Source organism: Lissotriton vulgaris, chromosome 1_2 (assembly GCF_964263255.1).
Source record: "Lissotriton vulgaris chromosome 1_2, aLisVul1.2, whole genome shotgun sequence".
Lineage (NCBI taxonomy): Eukaryota > Metazoa > Chordata > Amphibia > Caudata > Salamandridae > Lissotriton > Lissotriton vulgaris.
The window spans coordinates 229,055,493-229,074,691 of NC_141686.1; the positions used below are offsets into that span (position 1 = coordinate 229,055,493).

The 19,199-nt window shown below is 38.7% G+C and overlaps 17 non-coding genes across 17 annotated transcripts; all 17 read right to left on the reverse strand.

The window, feature by feature from the left end:
* Nucleotides 1-197: 197 nt before the first annotated feature.
* On the reverse strand, nt 198-288 carry TRNAR-UCU (transfer RNA arginine (anticodon UCU)). The gene is given in 2 exon segments: nt 198-233; nt 252-288. It is a non-coding gene; the product is annotated as a tRNA-Arg (tRNA).
* A 1,637-nt stretch (nt 289-1,925) lies between these two features.
* On the reverse strand, nt 1,926-2,016 carry TRNAR-UCU (transfer RNA arginine (anticodon UCU)). Its single transcript is given in 2 exon segments — nt 1,926-1,961; nt 1,980-2,016. It is a non-coding gene; the product is annotated as a tRNA-Arg (tRNA).
* Nucleotides 2,017-3,285: 1,269 nt separating this feature from the next.
* On the reverse strand, nt 3,286-3,358 carry TRNAK-UUU (transfer RNA lysine (anticodon UUU)). The gene has a single exon. It is a non-coding gene; the product is annotated as a tRNA-Lys (tRNA).
* A 252-nt stretch (nt 3,359-3,610) lies between these two features.
* TRNAR-UCU (transfer RNA arginine (anticodon UCU)) lies at nt 3,611-3,701 on the reverse strand. Its single transcript is given in 2 exon segments — nt 3,611-3,646; nt 3,665-3,701. It is a non-coding gene; the product is annotated as a tRNA-Arg (tRNA).
* A 1,637-nt stretch (nt 3,702-5,338) lies between these two features.
* TRNAR-UCU (transfer RNA arginine (anticodon UCU)) lies at nt 5,339-5,429 on the reverse strand. The gene is given in 2 exon segments: nt 5,339-5,374; nt 5,393-5,429. It is a non-coding gene; the product is annotated as a tRNA-Arg (tRNA).
* Nucleotides 5,430-6,698: 1,269 nt separating this feature from the next.
* Nucleotides 6,699-6,771, reverse strand: TRNAK-UUU (transfer RNA lysine (anticodon UUU)). Its single transcript has one exon. It is a non-coding gene; the product is annotated as a tRNA-Lys (tRNA).
* A 252-nt stretch (nt 6,772-7,023) lies between these two features.
* Nucleotides 7,024-7,114, reverse strand: TRNAR-UCU (transfer RNA arginine (anticodon UCU)). The gene is given in 2 exon segments: nt 7,024-7,059; nt 7,078-7,114. It is a non-coding gene; the product is annotated as a tRNA-Arg (tRNA).
* A 1,637-nt stretch (nt 7,115-8,751) lies between these two features.
* TRNAR-UCU (transfer RNA arginine (anticodon UCU)) lies at nt 8,752-8,842 on the reverse strand. Its single transcript is given in 2 exon segments — nt 8,752-8,787; nt 8,806-8,842. It is a non-coding gene; the product is annotated as a tRNA-Arg (tRNA).
* A 1,269-nt stretch (nt 8,843-10,111) lies between these two features.
* Nucleotides 10,112-10,184, reverse strand: TRNAK-UUU (transfer RNA lysine (anticodon UUU)). The gene has a single exon. It is a non-coding gene; the product is annotated as a tRNA-Lys (tRNA).
* Nucleotides 10,185-10,436: 252 nt separating this feature from the next.
* TRNAR-UCU (transfer RNA arginine (anticodon UCU)) lies at nt 10,437-10,527 on the reverse strand. Its single transcript is given in 2 exon segments — nt 10,437-10,472; nt 10,491-10,527. It is a non-coding gene; the product is annotated as a tRNA-Arg (tRNA).
* Nucleotides 10,528-12,164: 1,637 nt separating this feature from the next.
* TRNAR-UCU (transfer RNA arginine (anticodon UCU)) lies at nt 12,165-12,255 on the reverse strand. Its single transcript is given in 2 exon segments — nt 12,165-12,200; nt 12,219-12,255. It is a non-coding gene; the product is annotated as a tRNA-Arg (tRNA).
* A 1,269-nt stretch (nt 12,256-13,524) lies between these two features.
* TRNAK-UUU (transfer RNA lysine (anticodon UUU)) lies at nt 13,525-13,597 on the reverse strand. The gene has a single exon. It is a non-coding gene; the product is annotated as a tRNA-Lys (tRNA).
* A 252-nt stretch (nt 13,598-13,849) lies between these two features.
* TRNAR-UCU (transfer RNA arginine (anticodon UCU)) lies at nt 13,850-13,940 on the reverse strand. The gene is given in 2 exon segments: nt 13,850-13,885; nt 13,904-13,940. It is a non-coding gene; the product is annotated as a tRNA-Arg (tRNA).
* A 1,637-nt stretch (nt 13,941-15,577) lies between these two features.
* On the reverse strand, nt 15,578-15,668 carry TRNAR-UCU (transfer RNA arginine (anticodon UCU)). The gene is given in 2 exon segments: nt 15,578-15,613; nt 15,632-15,668. It is a non-coding gene; the product is annotated as a tRNA-Arg (tRNA).
* A 1,269-nt stretch (nt 15,669-16,937) lies between these two features.
* TRNAK-UUU (transfer RNA lysine (anticodon UUU)) lies at nt 16,938-17,010 on the reverse strand. Its single transcript has one exon. It is a non-coding gene; the product is annotated as a tRNA-Lys (tRNA).
* Nucleotides 17,011-17,262: 252 nt separating this feature from the next.
* Nucleotides 17,263-17,353, reverse strand: TRNAR-UCU (transfer RNA arginine (anticodon UCU)). Its single transcript is given in 2 exon segments — nt 17,263-17,298; nt 17,317-17,353. It is a non-coding gene; the product is annotated as a tRNA-Arg (tRNA).
* A 1,637-nt stretch (nt 17,354-18,990) lies between these two features.
* On the reverse strand, nt 18,991-19,081 carry TRNAR-UCU (transfer RNA arginine (anticodon UCU)). Its single transcript is given in 2 exon segments — nt 18,991-19,026; nt 19,045-19,081. It is a non-coding gene; the product is annotated as a tRNA-Arg (tRNA).
* Nucleotides 19,082-19,199: the final 118 nt, after the last annotated feature.

A 19,199-nucleotide genomic window follows, 5' to 3' on the forward strand; every position in this document is an offset into this window, starting at 1 on the left:
TCACTACGTTTTTTAACCCCTTGCGTGCGGGGCGTATTTTCTGCCTGTGCTGACTCCGCCTTGCGCGGGCGGAGTCATGACGGAACGGTTTCGTCATCAGCACGCAAGGGGTTAAGATGGTTGCCGGTATTAGTACTAAATACAGAGAATATAATAATGAGTTGGTACTTGGGATAACAGGATAACAGGGATAAAACTGACTCTGGTGGGATTCGAACCCACAACCTTTGAATATCTATTTTACATTCACCTAGAAGTCCAATGCGCTATCCATTGCGCCACAGAGCCAATCTGCTATAATGAGGTGCAGAGATGTTCTGAAATGAAATAATGAGCTATTAGCTGTTGATCAGCTTTATAAAGTTCATTTGATACTATAACCATGGCTATATTTTGAATATTGAATTGGTGAAATGATATTCACCGTCTCAGACTACATGATACCATTGGTAAATCTACGTACGACTTAAGTTTAGTCAAATGGCACATAATATGTGAGACAGATGTGTATTTCACAACTCCATGAAAGACGTTTTTGCAATTTTAGTAATGGAATATCTTATTCGTCATGCAGGGGTCCACAAAAAGAGCATACAATTAGAGTACTTTTTCTTTAAAGGAAACAACCGCCTGAACAGGGACTTGAACCCTGGACCCTCAGATTAAAAGTCTGATGCTCTACCGACTGAGCTATCCAGGCTCTGCTATACTCTACCTTAAAATCAGCTAAACAAATGTGGACGTACACTGACCTACACTTTGTATATTTATATAATTACATATATTAGCAATCAATATTCTAGAGTTTAATACTGAATTGATATTATAAGCATTTGAAATTTCAGCAGCACACGTAATCCATTATAACTCCGGAAATTTGTACTATCTCATTTTCGGATGACATAGAAATCACGTGTTTAAAATGACACAGTGAAATTAATAAAGGGCCAAATACTATTACTAACTCCTAAATTACATTTTCAGCAGTATCATTGGGAATTTCCTCTTGGGCATAGACTATGCAACATTTTCAAAGCAAACAGTCTCTGTTTAAGTAGACTTTCTTTCACTGCCATTTTGGTAAATGTTTCTGGTGATGGAGAAGCAGGATTGCTGGTTACTGTTTCAATTAGTTATAAAATAGAGGAGGGATAAAATTGACCCAGTTGGTGTTCGAACCCTTAGCGTTTGAATGCTTTTGCTACATTCGCCTAGGACTCCAAGCCGCAATCCATTGCACCAGAGATCCGACCTGATTCAACAAGGTGATCAGAGATTCACAAATAAAAAGATGACCTATAAGTTGTTGACCAACTTTATCAAATTAATCGGACACTAGCTTACATTTTGAACATTGAATTGGATAAAAGATAATCAACATGTCAAACTACATGATACAGTTTGGGTAAGTCTTCTTAACCCTTGTCAAAGAAAGTTGAGCACAGATGGGTATGTAAGGACTCGATCAAGACTTTTTTGAACCATCTGTAATTGGAATTCCCATTCATTGGATCCTGAAAAGAGTATGCAATTGATATACATTTTCTTTAACCAAGCCGCCTGAACAGGGACTTGAACCCTGGGCCCTCAGATTAAAAGTCTGATGCTCTACCGACTGAGCTATCCAGGCTCTGAGGCAGCACCCCACAAAATGACATTATCAACATTAGGAAGTGTCCCAACTTTCACTACGTTTTTTAACCCCTTGAGTGCGGGGCGTATTTTCCGCCTGTGCTGACTACGCCTTGCGCGGGCGGAGTCATGACGGAACGGTTTCGTCATCAGCACAGCTCACCCGTAGCTGATGACGGAACCGTTCTGTTATCAGCACGCAAGGGGTTAAGATGGTTGCCGGTATTAGTACTAAATACAGAGAATATAATAATGAATTGGTACTTGGGATAACAGGATAACAGGGATAAAACTGACTCTGGTGGGATTCGAACCCACAACCTTTGAATATCTTTTTTACATTCACCTAGAAGTCCAATGCGCTATCCATTGCGCCACAGAGCCAATCTGCTATAATGAGGTGCAGAGATGTTCTGAAATGAAATAATGAGCTATTAGCTGTTGATCAGCTTTATAAAGTTCATTTGATACTATAACCATGGCTATATTTTGAATATTGAATTGGTGAAATGATATTCACCGTCTCAGACTACATGATACCATTGGTAAATCTACGTACGACTTAAGTTTAGTCAAATGGCACATAATATGTGAGACAGATGTGTATTTCACAACTCCATGAAAGACGTTTTTGCAATTTTAGTAATGGAATATCTTATTCGTCATGCAGGGGTCCACAAAAAGAGCATACAATTAGAGTACTTTTTCTTTAAAGGAAACAACCGCCTGAACAGGGACTTGAACCCTGGACCCTCAGATTAAAAGTCTGATGCTCTACCGACTGAGCTATCCAGGCTCTGCTATACTCTACCTTAAAATCAGCTAAACAAATGTGGACGTACACTGACCTACACTTTGTATATTTATATAATTACATATATTAGCAATCAATATTCTAGAGTTTAATAATGAATTGATATTTTAAGCATTTGAAATTTCAGCAGCACACGTAATCCATTATAACTCCGGAAATTTGTACTATCTCATTTTCGGATGACATAGAAATCACGTGTTTAAAATGACACTGTGAAATTAATAAAGGGCCAAATACTATTACTAACTCCTAAATTACATTTTCAGCAGTATCATTGGGAATTTCCTCTTGGGCATAGACTATGCAACATTTTCAAAGCAAACAGTCTCTGTTTAAGTAGACTTTCTTTCACTGCCATTTTGGTAAATGTTTCTGGTGATGGAGAAGCAGGATTGCTGGTTACTGTTTCAATTAGTTATAAAATAGAGGAGGGATAAAATTGACCCAGTTGGTGTTCGAACCCTTAGCGTTTGAATGCTTTTGCTACATTCGCCTAGGACTCCAAGCCGCAATCCATTGCACCAGAGATCCGACCTGATTCAACAAGGTGATCAGAGATTCACAAATAAAAAGATGACCTATAAGTTGTTGACCAACTTTATCAAATTAATCCGACACTAGCTTACATTTTGAACATTGAATTGGATAAAAGATAATCAACATGTCAAACTACATGATACAGTTTGGGTAAGTCTTCTTAACCCTTGTCAAAGAAAGTAGAGCACAGATGGGTATGTAAGGACTCGATCAAGACTTTTTTGAACCATCTGTAATTGGAATTCCCATTCATTGGATCCTGAAAAGAGTATGCAATTGATATACATTTTCTTTAACCAAGCTGCCTGAACAGGGACTTGAACCCTGGGCCCTCAGATTAAAAGTCTGATGCTCTACCGACTGAGCTATCCAGGCTCTGAGGCAGCACCCCACAAAATGACATTATCAACATTAGGAAGTGTCCCAACTATCACTACGTTTTTTAACCCCTTGCGTGCGGGGCGTATTTTCCGCCTGTGCTGACTCCGCCTTGCGCGGGCGGAGTCATGACGGAACGGTTTCGTCATCAGCACGCAAGGGGTTAAGATGGTTGCCGGTATTAGTACTAAATACAGAGAATATAATAATGAGTTGGTACTTGGGATAACAGGATAACAGGGATACAACTGACTCTGGTGGGATTCGAACCCACAACCTTTGAATATCTATTTTACATTCACCTAGAAGTCCAATGCGCTATCCATTGCGCCACAGAGCCAATCTGCTATAATGAGGTGCAGAGATGTTCTGAAATGAAATAATGAGCTACTAGCTGTTGATCAGCTTTATAAAGTTCATTTGATACTATAACCATGGCTATATTTTGAATATTGAATTGGTGAAATGATATTCACCGTCTCAGACTACATGATACCATTGGTAAATCTACGTACGACTTAAGTTTAGTCAAATGGCACATAATATGTGAGACAGATGTGTATTTCACAACTCCATGAAAGACGTTTTTGCAATTTTAGTAATGGAATATCTTATTCGTCATGCAGGGGTCCACAAAAAGAGCATACAATTAGAGTACTTTTTCTTTAAAGGAAACAACCGCCTGAACAGGGACTTGAACCCTGGACCCTCAGATTAAAAGTCTGATGCTCTACCGACTGAGCTATCCAGGCTCTGCTATACTCTACCTTAAAATCAGCTAAACAAATGTGGACGTACACTGACCTACACTTTGTATATTTATATAATTACATATATTAGCAATCAATATTCTAGAGTTTAATACTGAATTGATATTATAAGCATTTGAAATTTCAGCAGCACACGTAATCCATTATAACTCCGGAAATTTGTACTATCTCATTTTCGGATGACATAGAAATCACGTGTTTAAAATGACACAGTGAAATTAATAAAGGGCCAAATACTATTACTAACTCCTAAATTACATTTTCAGCAGTATCATTGGGAATTTCCTCTTGGGCATAGACTATGCAACATTTTCAAAGCAAACAGTCTCTGTTTAAGTAGACTTTCTTTCACTGCCATTTTGGTAAATGTTTCTGGTGATGGAGAAGCAGGATTGCTGGTTACTGTTTCAATTAGTTATAAAATAGAGGAGGGATAAAATTGACCCAGTTGGTGTTCGAACCCTTAGCGTTTGAATGCTTTTGCTACATTCGCCTAGGACTCCAAGCCGCAATCCATTGCACCAGAGATCCGACCTGATTCAACAAGGTGATCAGAGATTCACAAATAAAAAGATGACCTATAAGTTGTTGACCAACTTTATCAAATTAATCGGACACTAGCTTACATTTTGAACATTGAATTGGATAAAAGATAATCAACATGTCAAACTACATGATACAGTTTGGGTAAGTCTTCTTAACCCTTGTCAAAGAAAGTTGAGCACAGATGGGTATGTAAGGACTCGATCAAGACTTTTTTGAACCATCTGTAATTGGAATTCCCATTCATTGGATCCTGAAAAGAGTATGCAATTGATATACATTTTCTTTAACCAAGCCGCCTGAACAGGGACTTGAACCCTGGGCCCTCAGATTAAAAGTCTGATGCTCTACCGACTGAGCTATCCAGGCTCTGAGGCAGCACCCCACAAAATGACATTATCAACATTAGGAAGTGTCCCAACTTTCACTACGTTTTTTAACCCCTTGAGTGCGGGGCGTATTTTCCGCCTGTGCTGACTACGCCTTGCGCGGGCGGAGTCATGACGGAACGGTTTCGTCATCAGCACAGCTCACCCGTAGCTGATGACGGAACCGTTCTGTTATCAGCACGCAAGGGGTTAAGATGGTTGCCGGTATTAGTACTAAATACAGAGAATATAATAATGAATTGGTACTTGGGATAACAGGATAACAGGGATAAAACTGACTCTGGTGGGATTCGAACCCACAACCTTTGAATATCTTTTTTACATTCACCTAGAAGTCCAATGCGCTATCCATTGCGCCACAGAGCCAATCTGCTATAATGAGGTGCAGAGATGTTCTGAAATGAAATAATGAGCTATTAGCTGTTGATCAGCTTTATAAAGTTCATTTGATACTATAACCATGGCTATATTTTGAATATTGAATTGGTGAAATGATATTCACCGTCTCAGACTACATGATACCATTGGTAAATCTACGTACGACTTAAGTTTAGTCAAATGGCACATAATATGTGAGACAGATGTGTATTTCACAACTCCATGAAAGACGTTTTTGCAATTTTAGTAATGGAATATCTTATTCGTCATGCAGGGGTCCACAAAAAGAGCATACAATTAGAGTACTTTTTCTTTAAAGGAAACAACCGCCTGAACAGGGACTTGAACCCTGGACCCTCAGATTAAAAGTCTGATGCTCTACCGACTGAGCTATCCAGGCTCTGCTATACTCTACCTTAAAATCAGCTAAACAAATGTGGACGTACACTGACCTACACTTTGTATATTTATATAATTACATATATTAGCAATCAATATTCTAGAGTTTAATAATGAATTGATATTTTAAGCATTTGAAATTTCAGCAGCACACGTAATCCATTATAACTCCGGAAATTTGTACTATCTCATTTTCGGATGACATAGAAATCACGTGTTTAAAATGACACTGTGAAATTAATAAAGGGCCAAATACTATTACTAACTCCTAAATTACATTTTCAGCAGTATCATTGGGAATTTCCTCTTGGGCATAGACTATGCAACATTTTCAAAGCAAACAGTCTCTGTTTAAGTAGACTTTCTTTCACTGCCATTTTGGTAAATGTTTCTGGTGATGGAGAAGCAGGATTGCTGGTTACTGTTTCAATTAGTTATAAAATAGAGGAGGGATAAAATTGACCCAGTTGGTGTTCGAACCCTTAGCGTTTGAATGCTTTTGCTACATTCGCCTAGGACTCCAAGCCGCAATCCATTGCACCAGAGATCCGACCTGATTCAACAAGGTGATCAGAGATTCACAAATAAAAAGATGACCTATAAGTTGTTGACCAACTTTATCAAATTAATCCGACACTAGCTTACATTTTGAACATTGAATTGGATAAAAGATAATCAACATGTCAAACTACATGATACAGTTTGGGTAAGTCTTCTTAACCCTTGTCAAAGAAAGTAGAGCACAGATGGGTATGTAAGGACTCGATCAAGACTTTTTTGAACCATCTGTAATTGGAATTCCCATTCATTGGATCCTGAAAAGAGTATGCAATTGATATACATTTTCTTTAACCAAGCTGCCTGAACAGGGACTTGAACCCTGGGCCCTCAGATTAAAAGTCTGATGCTCTACCGACTGAGCTATCCAGGCTCTGAGGCAGCACCCCACAAAATGACATTATCAACATTAGGAAGTGTCCCAACTATCACTACGTTTTTTAACCCCTTGCGTGCGGGGCGTATTTTCCGCCTGTGCTGACTCCGCCTTGCGCGGGCGGAGTCATGACGGAACGGTTTCGTCATCAGCACGCAAGGGGTTAAGATGGTTGCCGGTATTAGTACTAAATACAGAGAATATAATAATGAGTTGGTACTTGGGATAACAGGATAACAGGGATACAACTGACTCTGGTGGGATTCGAACCCACAACCTTTGAATATCTATTTTACATTCACCTAGAAGTCCAATGCGCTATCCATTGCGCCACAGAGCCAATCTGCTATAATGAGGTGCAGAGATGTTCTGAAATGAAATAATGAGCTACTAGCTGTTGATCAGCTTTATAAAGTTCATTTGATACTATAACCATGGCTATATTTTGAATATTGAATTGGTGAAATGATATTCACCGTCTCAGACTACATGATACCATTGGTAAATCTACGTACGACTTAAGTTTAGTCAAATGGCACATAATATGTGAGACAGATGTGTATTTCACAACTCCATGAAAGACGTTTTTGCAATTTTAGTAATGGAATATCTTATTCGTCATGCAGGGGTCCACAAAAAGAGCATACAATTAGAGTACTTTTTCTTTAAAGGAAACAACCGCCTGAACAGGGACTTGAACCCTGGACCCTCAGATTAAAAGTCTGATGCTCTACCGACTGAGCTATCCAGGCTCTGCTATACTCTACCTTAAAATCAGCTAAACAAATGTGGACGTACACTGACCTACACTTTGTATATTTATATAATTACATATATTAGCAATCAATATTCTAGAGTTTAATACTGAATTGATATTATAAGCATTTGAAATTTCAGCAGCACACGTAATCCATTATAACTCCGGAAATTTGTACTATCTCATTTTCGGATGACATAGAAATCACGTGTTTAAAATGACACAGTGAAATTAATAAAGGGCCAAATACTATTACTAACTCCTAAATTACATTTTCAGCAGTATCATTGGGAATTTCCTCTTGGGCATAGACTATGCAACATTTTCAAAGCAAACAGTCTCTGTTTAAGTAGACTTTCTTTCACTGCCATTTTGGTAAATGTTTCTGGTGATGGAGAAGCAGGATTGCTGGTTACTGTTTCAATTAGTTATAAAATAGAGGAGGGATAAAATTGACCCAGTTGGTGTTCGAACCCTTAGCGTTTGAATGCTTTTGCTACATTCGCCTAGGACTCCAAGCCGCAATCCATTGCACCAGAGATCCGACCTGATTCAACAAGGTGATCAGAGATTCACAAATAAAAAGATGACCTATAAGTTGTTGACCAACTTTATCAAATTAATCGGACACTAGCTTACATTTTGAACATTGAATTGGATAAAAGATAATCAACATGTCAAACTACATGATACAGTTTGGGTAAGTCTTCTTAACCCTTGTCAAAGAAAGTTGAGCACAGATGGGTATGTAAGGACTCGATCAAGACTTTTTTGAACCATCTGTAATTGGAATTCCCATTCATTGGATCCTGAAAAGAGTATGCAATTGATATACATTTTCTTTAACCAAGCCGCCTGAACAGGGACTTGAACCCTGGGCCCTCAGATTAAAAGTCTGATGCTCTACCGACTGAGCTATCCAGGCTCTGAGGCAGCACCCCACAAAATGACATTATCAACATTAGGAAGTGTCCCAACTATCACTACGTTTTTTAACCCCTTGAGTGCGGGGCGTATTTTCCGCCTGTGCTGACTACGCCTTGCGCGGGCGGAGTCATGACGGAACGGTTTCGTCATCAGCACAGCTCACCCGTAGCTGATGACGGAACCGTTCTGTTATCAGCACGCAAGGGGTTAAGATGGTTGCCGGTATTAGTACTAAATACAGAGAATATAATAATGAATTGGTACTTGGGATAACAGGATAACAGGGATAAAACTGACTCTGGTGGGATTCGAACCCACAACCTTTGAATATCTTTTTTACATTCACCTAGAAGTCCAATGCGCTATCCATTGCGCCACAGAGCCAATCTGCTATAATGAGGTGCAGAGATGTTCTGAAATGAAATAATGAGCTATTAGCTGTTGATCAGCTTTATAAAGTTCATTTGATACTATAACCATGGCTATATTTTGAATATTGAATTGGTGAAATGATATTCACCGTCTCAGACTACATGATACCATTGGTAAATCTACGTACGACTTAAGTTTAGTCAAATGGCACATAATATGTGAGACAGATGTGTATTTCACAACTCCATGAAAGACGTTTTTGCAATTTTAGTAATGGAATATCTTATTCGTCATGCAGGGGTCCACAAAAAGAGCATACAATTAGAGTACTTTTTCTTTAAAGGAAACAACCGCCTGAACAGGGACTTGAACCCTGGACCCTCAGATTAAAAGTCTGATGCTCTACCGACTGAGCTATCCAGGCTCTGCTATACTCTACCTTAAAATCAGCTAAACAAATGTGGACGTACACTGACCTACACTTTGTATATTTATATAATTACATATATTAGCAATCAATATTCTAGAGTTTAATAATGAATTGATATTTTAAGCATTTGAAATTTCAGCAGCACACGTAATCCATTATAACTCCGGAAATTTGTACTATCTCATTTTCGGATGACATAGAAATCACGTGTTTAAAATGACACTGTGAAATTAATAAAGGGCCAAATACTATTACTAACTCCTAAATTACATTTTCAGCAGTATCATTGGGAATTTCCTCTTGGGCATAGACTATGCAACATTTTCAAAGCAAACAGTCTCTGTTTAAGTAGACTTTCTTTCACTGCCATTTTGGTAAATGTTTCTGGTGATGGAGAAGCAGGATTGCTGGTTACTGTTTCAATTAGTTATAAAATAGAGGAGGGATAAAATTGACCCAGTTGGTGTTCGAACCCTTAGCGTTTGAATGCTTTTGCTACATTCGCCTAGGACTCCAAGCCGCAATCCATTGCACCAGAGATCCGACCTGATTCAACAAGGTGATCAGAGATTCACAAATAAAAAGATGACCTATAAGTTGTTGACCAACTTTATCAAATTAATCCGACACTAGCTTACATTTTGAACATTGAATTGAATAAAAGATAATCAACATGTCAAACTACATGATACAGTTTGGGTAAGTCTTCTTAACCATTGTTAAAGAAAGTAGAGCACAGATGGGTATGTAAGGACTCGATCAAGACTTTTTTGAACCATCTGTAATTGGAATTCCCATTCATTGGATCCTGAAAAGAGTATGCAATTGATATACATTTTCTTTAACCAAGCTGCCTGAACAGGGACTTGAACCCTGGGCCCTCAGATTAAAAGTCTGATGCTCTACCGACTGAGCTATCCAGGCTCTGAGGCAGCACCCCACAAAATGACATTATCAACATTAGGAAGTGTCCCAACTATCACTACGTTTTTTAACCCCTTGCGTGCGGGGCGTATTTTCCGCCTGTGCTGACTCCGCCTTGCGCGGGCGGAGTCATGACGGAACGGTTTCGTCATCAGCACGCAAGGGGTTAAGATGGTTGCCGGTATTAGTACTAAATACAGAGAATATAATAATGAGTTGGTACTTGGGATAACAGGATAACAGGGATACAACTGACTCTGGTGGGATTCGAACCCACAACCTTTGAATATCTATTTTACATTCACCTAGAAGTCCAATGCGCTATCCATTGCGCCACAGAGCCAATCTGCTATAATGAGGTGCAGAGATGTTCTGAAATGAAATAATGAGCTATTAGCTGTTGATCAGCTTTATAAAGTTCATTTGATACTATAACCATGGCTATATTTTGAATATTGAATTGGTGAAATGATATTCACCGTCTCAGACTACATGATACCATTGGTAAATCTACGTACGACTTAAGTTTAGTCAAATGGCACATAATATGTGAGACAGATGTGTATTTCACAACTCCATGAAAGACGTTTTTGCAATTTTAGTAATGGAATATCTTATTCGTCATGCAGGGGTCCACAAAAAGAGCATACAATTAGAGTACTTTTTCTTTAAAGGAAACAACCGCCTGAACAGGGACTTGAACCCTGGACCCTCAGATTAAAAGTCTGATGCTCTACCGACTGAGCTATCCAGGCTCTGCTATACTCTACCTTAAAATCAGCTAAACAAATGTGGACGTACACTGACCTACACTTTGTATATTTATATAATTACATATATTAGCAATCAATATTCTAGAGTTTAATACTGAATTGATATTATAAGCATTTGAAATTTCAGCAGCACACGTAATCCATTATAACTCCGGAAATTTGTACTATCTCATTTTCGGATGACATAGAAATCACGTGTTTAAAATGACACAGTGAAATTAATAAAGGGCCAAATACTATTACTAACTCCTAAATTACATTTTCAGCAGTATCATTGGGAATTTCCTCTTGGGCATAGACTATGCAACATTTTCAAAGCAAACAGTCTCTGTTTAAGTAGACTTTCTTTCACTGCCATTTTGGTAAATGTTTCTGGTGATGGAGAAGCAGGATTGCTGGTTACTGTTTCAATTAGTTATAAAATAGAGGAGGGATAAAATTGACCCAGTTGGTGTTCGAACCCTTAGCGTTTGAATGCTTTTGCTACATTCGCCTAGGACTCCAAGCCGCAATCCATTGCACCAGAGATCCGACCTGATTCAACAAGGTGATCAGAGATTCACAAATAAAAAGATGACCTATAAGTTGTTGACCAACTTTATCAAATTAATCGGACACTAGCTTACATTTTGAACATTGAATTGGATAAAAGATAATCAACATGTCAAACTACATGATACAGTTTGGGTAAGTCTTCTTAACCCTTGTCAAAGAAAGTTGAGCACAGATGGGTATGTAAGGACTCGATCAAGACTTTTTTGAACCATCTGTAATTGGAATTCCCATTCATTGGATCCTGAAAAGAGTATGCAATTGATATACATTTTCTTTAACCAAGCCGCCTGAACAGGGACTTGAACCCTGGGCCCTCAGATTAAAAGTCTGATGCTCTACCGACTGAGCTATCCAGGCTCTGAGGCAGCACCCCACAAAATGACATTATCAACATTAGGAAGTGTCCCAACTATCACTACGTTTTTTAACCCCTTGAGTGCGGGGCGTATTTTCCGCCTGTGCTGACTACGCCTTGCGCGGGCGGAGTCATGACGGAACGGTTTCGTCATCAGCACAGCTCACCCGTAGCTGATGACGGAACCGTTCTGTTATCAGCACGCAAGGGGTTAAGATGGTTGCCGGTATTAGTACTAAATACAGAGAATATAATAATGAATTGGTACTTGGGATAACAGGATAACAGGGATAAAACTGACTCTGGTGGGATTCGAACCCACAACCTTTGAATATCTTTTTTACATTCACCTAGAAGTCCAATGCGCTATCCATTGCGCCACAGAGCCAATCTGCTATAATGAGGTGCAGAGATGTTCTGAAATGAAATAATGAGCTATTAGCTGTTGATCAGCTTTATAAAGTTCATTTGATACTATAACCATGGCTATATTTTGAATATTGAATTGGTGAAATGATATTCACCGTCTCAGACTACATGATACCATTGGTAAATCTACGTACGACTTAAGTTTAGTCAAATGGCACATAATATGTGAGACAGATGTGTATTTCACAACTCCATGAAAGACGTTTTTGCAATTTTAGTAATGGAATATCTTATTCGTCATGCAGGGGTCCACAAAAAGAGCATACAATTAGAGTACTTTTTCTTTAAAGGAAACAACCGCCTGAACAGGGACTTGAACCCTGGACCCTCAGATTAAAAGTCTGATGCTCTACCGACTGAGCTATCCAGGCTCTGCTATACTCTACCTTAAAATCAGCTAAACAAATGTGGACGTACACTGACCTACACTTTGTATATTTATATAATTACATATATTAGCAATCAATATTCTAGAGTTTAATAATGAATTGATATTTTAAGCATTTGAAATTTCAGCAGCACACGTAATCCATTATAACTCCGGAAATTTGTACTATCTCATTTTCGGATGACATAGAAATCACGTGTTTAAAATGACACTGTGAAATTAATAAAGGGCCAAATACTATTACTAACTCCTAAATTACATTTTCAGCAGTATCATTGGGAATTTCCTCTTGGGCATAGACTATGCAACATTTTCAAAGCAAACAGTCTCTGTTTAAGTAGACTTTCTTTCACTGCCATTTTGGTAAATGTTTCTGGTGATGGAGAAGCAGGATTGCTGGTTACTGTTTCAATTAGTTATAAAATAGAGGAGGGATAAAATTGACCCAGTTGGTGTTCGAACCCTTAGCGTTTGAATGCTTTTGCTACATTCGCCTAGGACTCCAAGCCGCAATCCATTGCACCAGAGATCCGACCTGATTCAACAAGGTGATCAGAGATTCACAAATAAAAAGATGACCTATAAGTTGTTGACCAACTTTATCAAATTAATCCGACACTAGCTTACATTTTGAACATTGAATTGGATAAAAGATAATCAACATGTCAAACTACATGATACAGTTTGGGTAAGTCTTCTTAACCCTTGTCAAAGAAAGTAGAGCACAGATGGGTATGTAAGGACTCGATCAAGACTTTTTTGAACCATCTGTAATTGGAATTCCCATTCATTGGATCCTGAAAAGAGTATGCAATTGATATACATTTTCTTTAACCAAGCTGCCTGAACAGGGACTTGAACCCTGGGCCCTCAGATTAAAAGTCTGATGCTCTACCGACTGAGCTATCCAGGCTCTGAGGCAGCACCCCACAAAATGACATTATCAACATTAGGAAGTGTCCCAACTATCACTACGTTTTTTAACCCCTTGCGTGCGGGGCGTATTTTCCGCCTGTGCTGACTCCGCCTTGCGCGGGCGGAGTCATGACGGAACGGTTTCGTCATCAGCACGCAAGGGGTTAAGATGGTTGCCGGTATTAGTACTAAATACAGAGAATATAATAATGAGTTGGTACTTGGGATAACAGGATAACAGGGATACAACTGACTCTGGTGGGATTCGAACCCACAACCTTTGAATATCTATTTTACATTCACCTAGAAGTCCAATGCGCTATCCATTGCGCCACAGAGCCAATCTGCTATAATGAGGTGCAGAGATGTTCTGAAATGAAATAATGAGCTACTAGCTGTTGATCAGCTTTATAAAGTTCATTTGATACTATAACCATGGCTATATTTTGAATATTGAATTGGTGAAATGATATTCACCGTCTCAGACTACATGATACCATTGGTAAATCTACGTACGACTTAAGTTTAGTCAAATGGCACATAATATGTGAGACAGATGTGTATTTCACAACTCCATGAAAGACGTTTTTGCAATTTTAGTAATGGAATATCTTATTCGTCATGCAGGGGTCCACAAAAAGAGCATACAATTAGAGTACTTTTTCTTTAAAGGAAACAACCGCCTGAACAGGGACTTGAACCCTGGACCCTCAGATTAAAAGTCTGATGCTCTACCGACTGAGCTATCCAGGTTCTGCTATACTCTACCTTAAAATCAGCTAAACAAATGTGGACGTACACTGACCTACACTTTGTATATTTATATAATTACATATATTAGCAATCAATATTCTAGAGTTTAATACTGAATTGATATTATAAGCATTTGAAATTTCAGCAGCACACGTAATCCATTATAACTCCGGAAATTTGTACTATCTCATTTTCGGATGACATAGAAATCACGTGTTTAAAATGACACAGTGAAATTAATAAAGGGCCAAATACTATTACTAACTCCTAAATTACATTTTCAGCAGTATCATTGGGAATTTCCTCTTGGGCATAGACTATGCAACATTTTCAAAGCAAACAGTCTCTGTTTAAGTAGACTTTCTTTCACTGCCATTTTGGTAAATGTTTCTGGTGATGGAGAAGCAGGATTGCTGGTTACTGTTTCAATTAGTTATAAAATAGAGGAGGGATAAAATTGACCCAGTTGGTGTTCGAACCCTTAGCGTTTGAATGCTTTTGCTACATTCGCCTAGGACTCCAAGCCGCAATCCATTGCACCAGAGATCCGACCTGATTCAACAAGGTGATCAGAGATTCACAAATAAAAAGATGACCTATAAGTTGTTGACCAACTTTATCAAATTAATCGGACACTAGCTTACATTTTGAACATTGAATTGGATAAAAGATAATCAACATGTCAAACTACATGATACAGTTTGGGTAAGTCTTCTTAACCCTTGTCAAAGAAAGTTGAGCACAGATGGGTATGTAAGGACTCGATCAAGACTTTTTTGAACCATCTGTAATTGGAATTCCCATTCATTGGATCCTGAAAAGAGTATGCAATTGATATACATTTTCTTTAACCAAGCCGCCTGAACAGGGACTTGAACCCTGGGCCCTCAGATTAAAAGTCTGATGCTCTACCGACTGAGCTATCCAGGCTCTGAGGCAGCACCCCACAAAATGACATTATCAACATTAGGAAGTGTCCCAACTATCACTACGTTTTTTAACCCCTTGAGTGCGGGGCGTATTTTCCGCCTGTGCTGACTACGCCTTGCGCGGGCGGAGTCATGACGGAACGGTTTCGTCATCAGCACAGCTCACCCGTAGCTGATGACGGAACCGTTCTGTTATCAGCACGCAAGGGGTTAAGATGGTTGCCGGTATTAGTACTAAATACAGAGAATATAATAATGAATTGGTACTTGGGATAACAGGATAACAGGGATAAAACTGACTCTGGTGGGATTCGAACCCACAACCTTTGAATATCTTTTTTACATTCACCTAGAAGTCCAATGCGCTATCCATTGCGCCACAGAGCCAATCTGCTATAATGAGGTGCAGAGATGTTCTGAAATGAAATAATGAGCTATTAGCTGTTGATCAGCTTTATAAAGTTCATTTGATACTATAACCATGGCTATATTTTGAATATTGAATTGGTGAAATGATATTCACCGTCTCAGACTACATGATACCATTGGTAAATCTACGTACGACTTAAGTTTAGTCAAATGGCACATAATATGTGAGACAGATGTGTATTTCACAACTCCATGAAAGACGTTTTTGCAATTTTAGTAATGGAATATCTTATTCGTCATGCAGGGGTCCACAAAAAGAGCATACAATTAGAGTACTTTTTCTTTAAAGGAAACAACCGCCTGAACAGGGACTTGAACCCTGGACCCTCAGATTAAAAGTCTGATGCTCTACCGACTGAGCTATCCAGGCTCTGCTATACTCTACCTTAAAATCAGCTAAACAAATGTGGACGTACACTGACCTACACTTTGTATATTTATATAATTACATATATTAGCAATCAATATTCTAGAGTTTAATAATGAATTGATATTTTAAGCATTTGAAATTTCAGCAGCACACGTAATCCATTATAACTCCGGAAATTTGTACTATCTCATTTTCGGATGACATAGAAATCACGTGTTTAAAATGACACTGTGAAATTAATAAAGGGCCAAATACTATTACTAACTCCTAAATTACATTTTCAGCAGTATCATTGGGAATTTCCTCTTGGGCATAGACTATGCAACATTTTCAAAGCAAACAGTCTCTGTTTAAGTAGACTTTCTTTCACTGCCATTTTGGTAAATGTTTCTGGTGATGGAGAAGCAGGATTGCTGGTTACTGTTTCAATTAGTTATAAAATAGAGGAGGGATAAAATTGACCCAGTTGGTGTTCGAACCCTTAGCGTTTGAATGCTTTTGCTACATTCGCCTAGGACTCCAAGCCGCAATCCATTGCACCAGAGATCCGACCTGATTCAACAAGGTGATCAGAGATTCACAAATAAAAAGATGACCTATAAGTTGTTGACCAACTTTATCAAATTAATCCGACACTAGCTTACATTTTGAACATTGAATTGGATAAAAGATAATCAACATGTCAAACTACATGATACAGTTTGGGTAAGTCTTCTTAACCCTTGTCAAAGAAAGTAGAGCACAGATGGGTATGTAAGGACTCGATCAAGACTTTTTTGAACCATCTGTAATTGGAATTCCCATTCATTGGATCCTGAAAAGAGTATGCAATTGATATACATTTTCTTTAACCAAGCTGCCTGAACAGGGACTTGAACCCTGGGCCCTCAGATTAAAAGTCTGATGCTCTACCGACTGAGCTATCCAGGCTCTGAGGCAGCACCCCACAAAATGACATTATCAACATTAGGAAGTGTCCCAACTATCACTACGTTTTTTAACCCCTTGCGTGCGGGGCGTATTTTCCGCCTGTGCTGACTCCGCCTTGCGCGGGCGGAGTCATGACGGAACGGTTTCGTCATCAGCACGCAAGGGGTTAAGATGGTTGCCGGTATTAGTACTAAATACAGAGAATATAATAATGAGTTGGTACTTGGGATAACAGGATAACAGGGATACAACTGACTCTGGTGGGATTCGAACCCACAACCTTTGAATATCTATTTTACATTCACCTAGAAGTCCAATGCGCTATCCATTGCGCCACAGAGCCAATCTGCTATAATGAGGTGCAGAGATGTTCTGAAATGAAATAATGAGCTATTAGCTGTTGATCAGCTTTATAAAGTTCATTTGATACTATAACCATGGCTATATTTTGAATATTGAATTGGTGAAATGATATTCACCGTCTCAGACTACATGATACCATTGGTAAATCTACGTACGACTTAAGTTTAGTCAAATGGCACATAATATGTGAGACAGATGTGTATTTCACAACTCCATGAAAGACGTTTTTGCAATTTTAGTAATGGAATATCTTATTCGTCATGCAGGGGTCCACAAAAAGAGCATACAATTAGAGTACTTTTTCTTTAAAGGAAACAACCGCCTGAACAGGGACTTGAACCCTGGACCCTCAGATTAAAAGTCTGATGCTCTACCGACTGAGCTATCCAGGCTCTGCTATACTCTACCTTAAAATCAGCTAAACAAATGTGGACGTACACTGACCTACACTTTGTATATTTATATAATTACATATATTAGCAATCAATATTCTAGAGTTTAATACTGAATTGATATTATAAGCATTTGAAATTTCAGCAGCACACGTAATCCATTATAACTCCGGAAATTTGTACTATCTCATTTTCGGATGACATAGAAATCACGTGTTTAAAATGACACAGTGAAATTAATAAAGGGCCAAATACTATTACTAACTCCTAAATTACATTTTCAGCAGTATCATTGGGAATTTCCTCTTGGGCATAGACTATGCAACATTTTCAAAGCAAACAGTCTCTGTTTAAGTAGACTTTCTTTCACTGCCATTTTGGTAAATGTTTCTGGTGATGGAGAAGCAGGATTGCTGGTTACTGTTTCAATTAGTTATAAAATAGAGGAGGGATAAAATTGACCCAGTTGGTGTTCGAACCCTTAGCGTTTGAATGCTTTTGCTACATTCGCCTAGGACTCCAAGCCGCAATCCATTGCACCAGAGATCCGACCTGATTCAACAAGGTGATCAGAGATTCACAAATAAAAAGATGACCTATAAGTTGTTGACCAACTTTATCAAATTAATCGGACACTAGCTTACATTTTGAACATTGAATTGGATAAAAGATAATCAACATGTCAAACTACATGATACAGTTTGGGTAAGTCTTCTTAACCCTTGTCAAAGAAAGTTGAGCACAGATGGGTATGTAAGGACTCGATCAAGACTTTTTTGAACCATCTGTAATTGGAATTCCCATTCATTGGATCCTGAAAAGAGTATGCAATTGATATACATTTTCTTTAACCAAGCCGCCTGAACAGGGACTTGAACCCTGGGCCCTCAGATTAAAAGTCTGATGCTCTACCGACTGAGCTATCCAGGCTCTGAGGCAGCACCCCACAAAATGACATTATCAACATTAGGAAGTGTCCCAACTATCACTACGTTTTTTAACCCCTTGAGTGCGGGGCGTATTTTCCGCCTGTGCTGACTACGCCTTGCGCGGGCGGAGTCATGACGGAACGGTTTCGTCATCAGCACAGCTCACCCGTAGCTGATGACGGAACCGTTCTGTTATCAGCACGCAAGGGGTTAAGATGGTTGCCGGTATTAGTACTAAATACAGAGAATATAATAATGAATTGGTACTTGGGATAACAGGATAACAGGGATAAAACTGACTCTGGTGGGATTCGAACCCACAACCTTTGAATATCTTTTTTACATTCACCTAGAAGTCCAATGCGCTATCCATTGCGCCACAGAGCCAATCTGCTATAATGAGGTGCAGAGATGTTCTGAAATGAAATAATGAGCTATTAGCTGTTGATCAGCTTTATAAAGTTCATTTGATACTATAACCATGGCTATATTTTGAATATTGAAT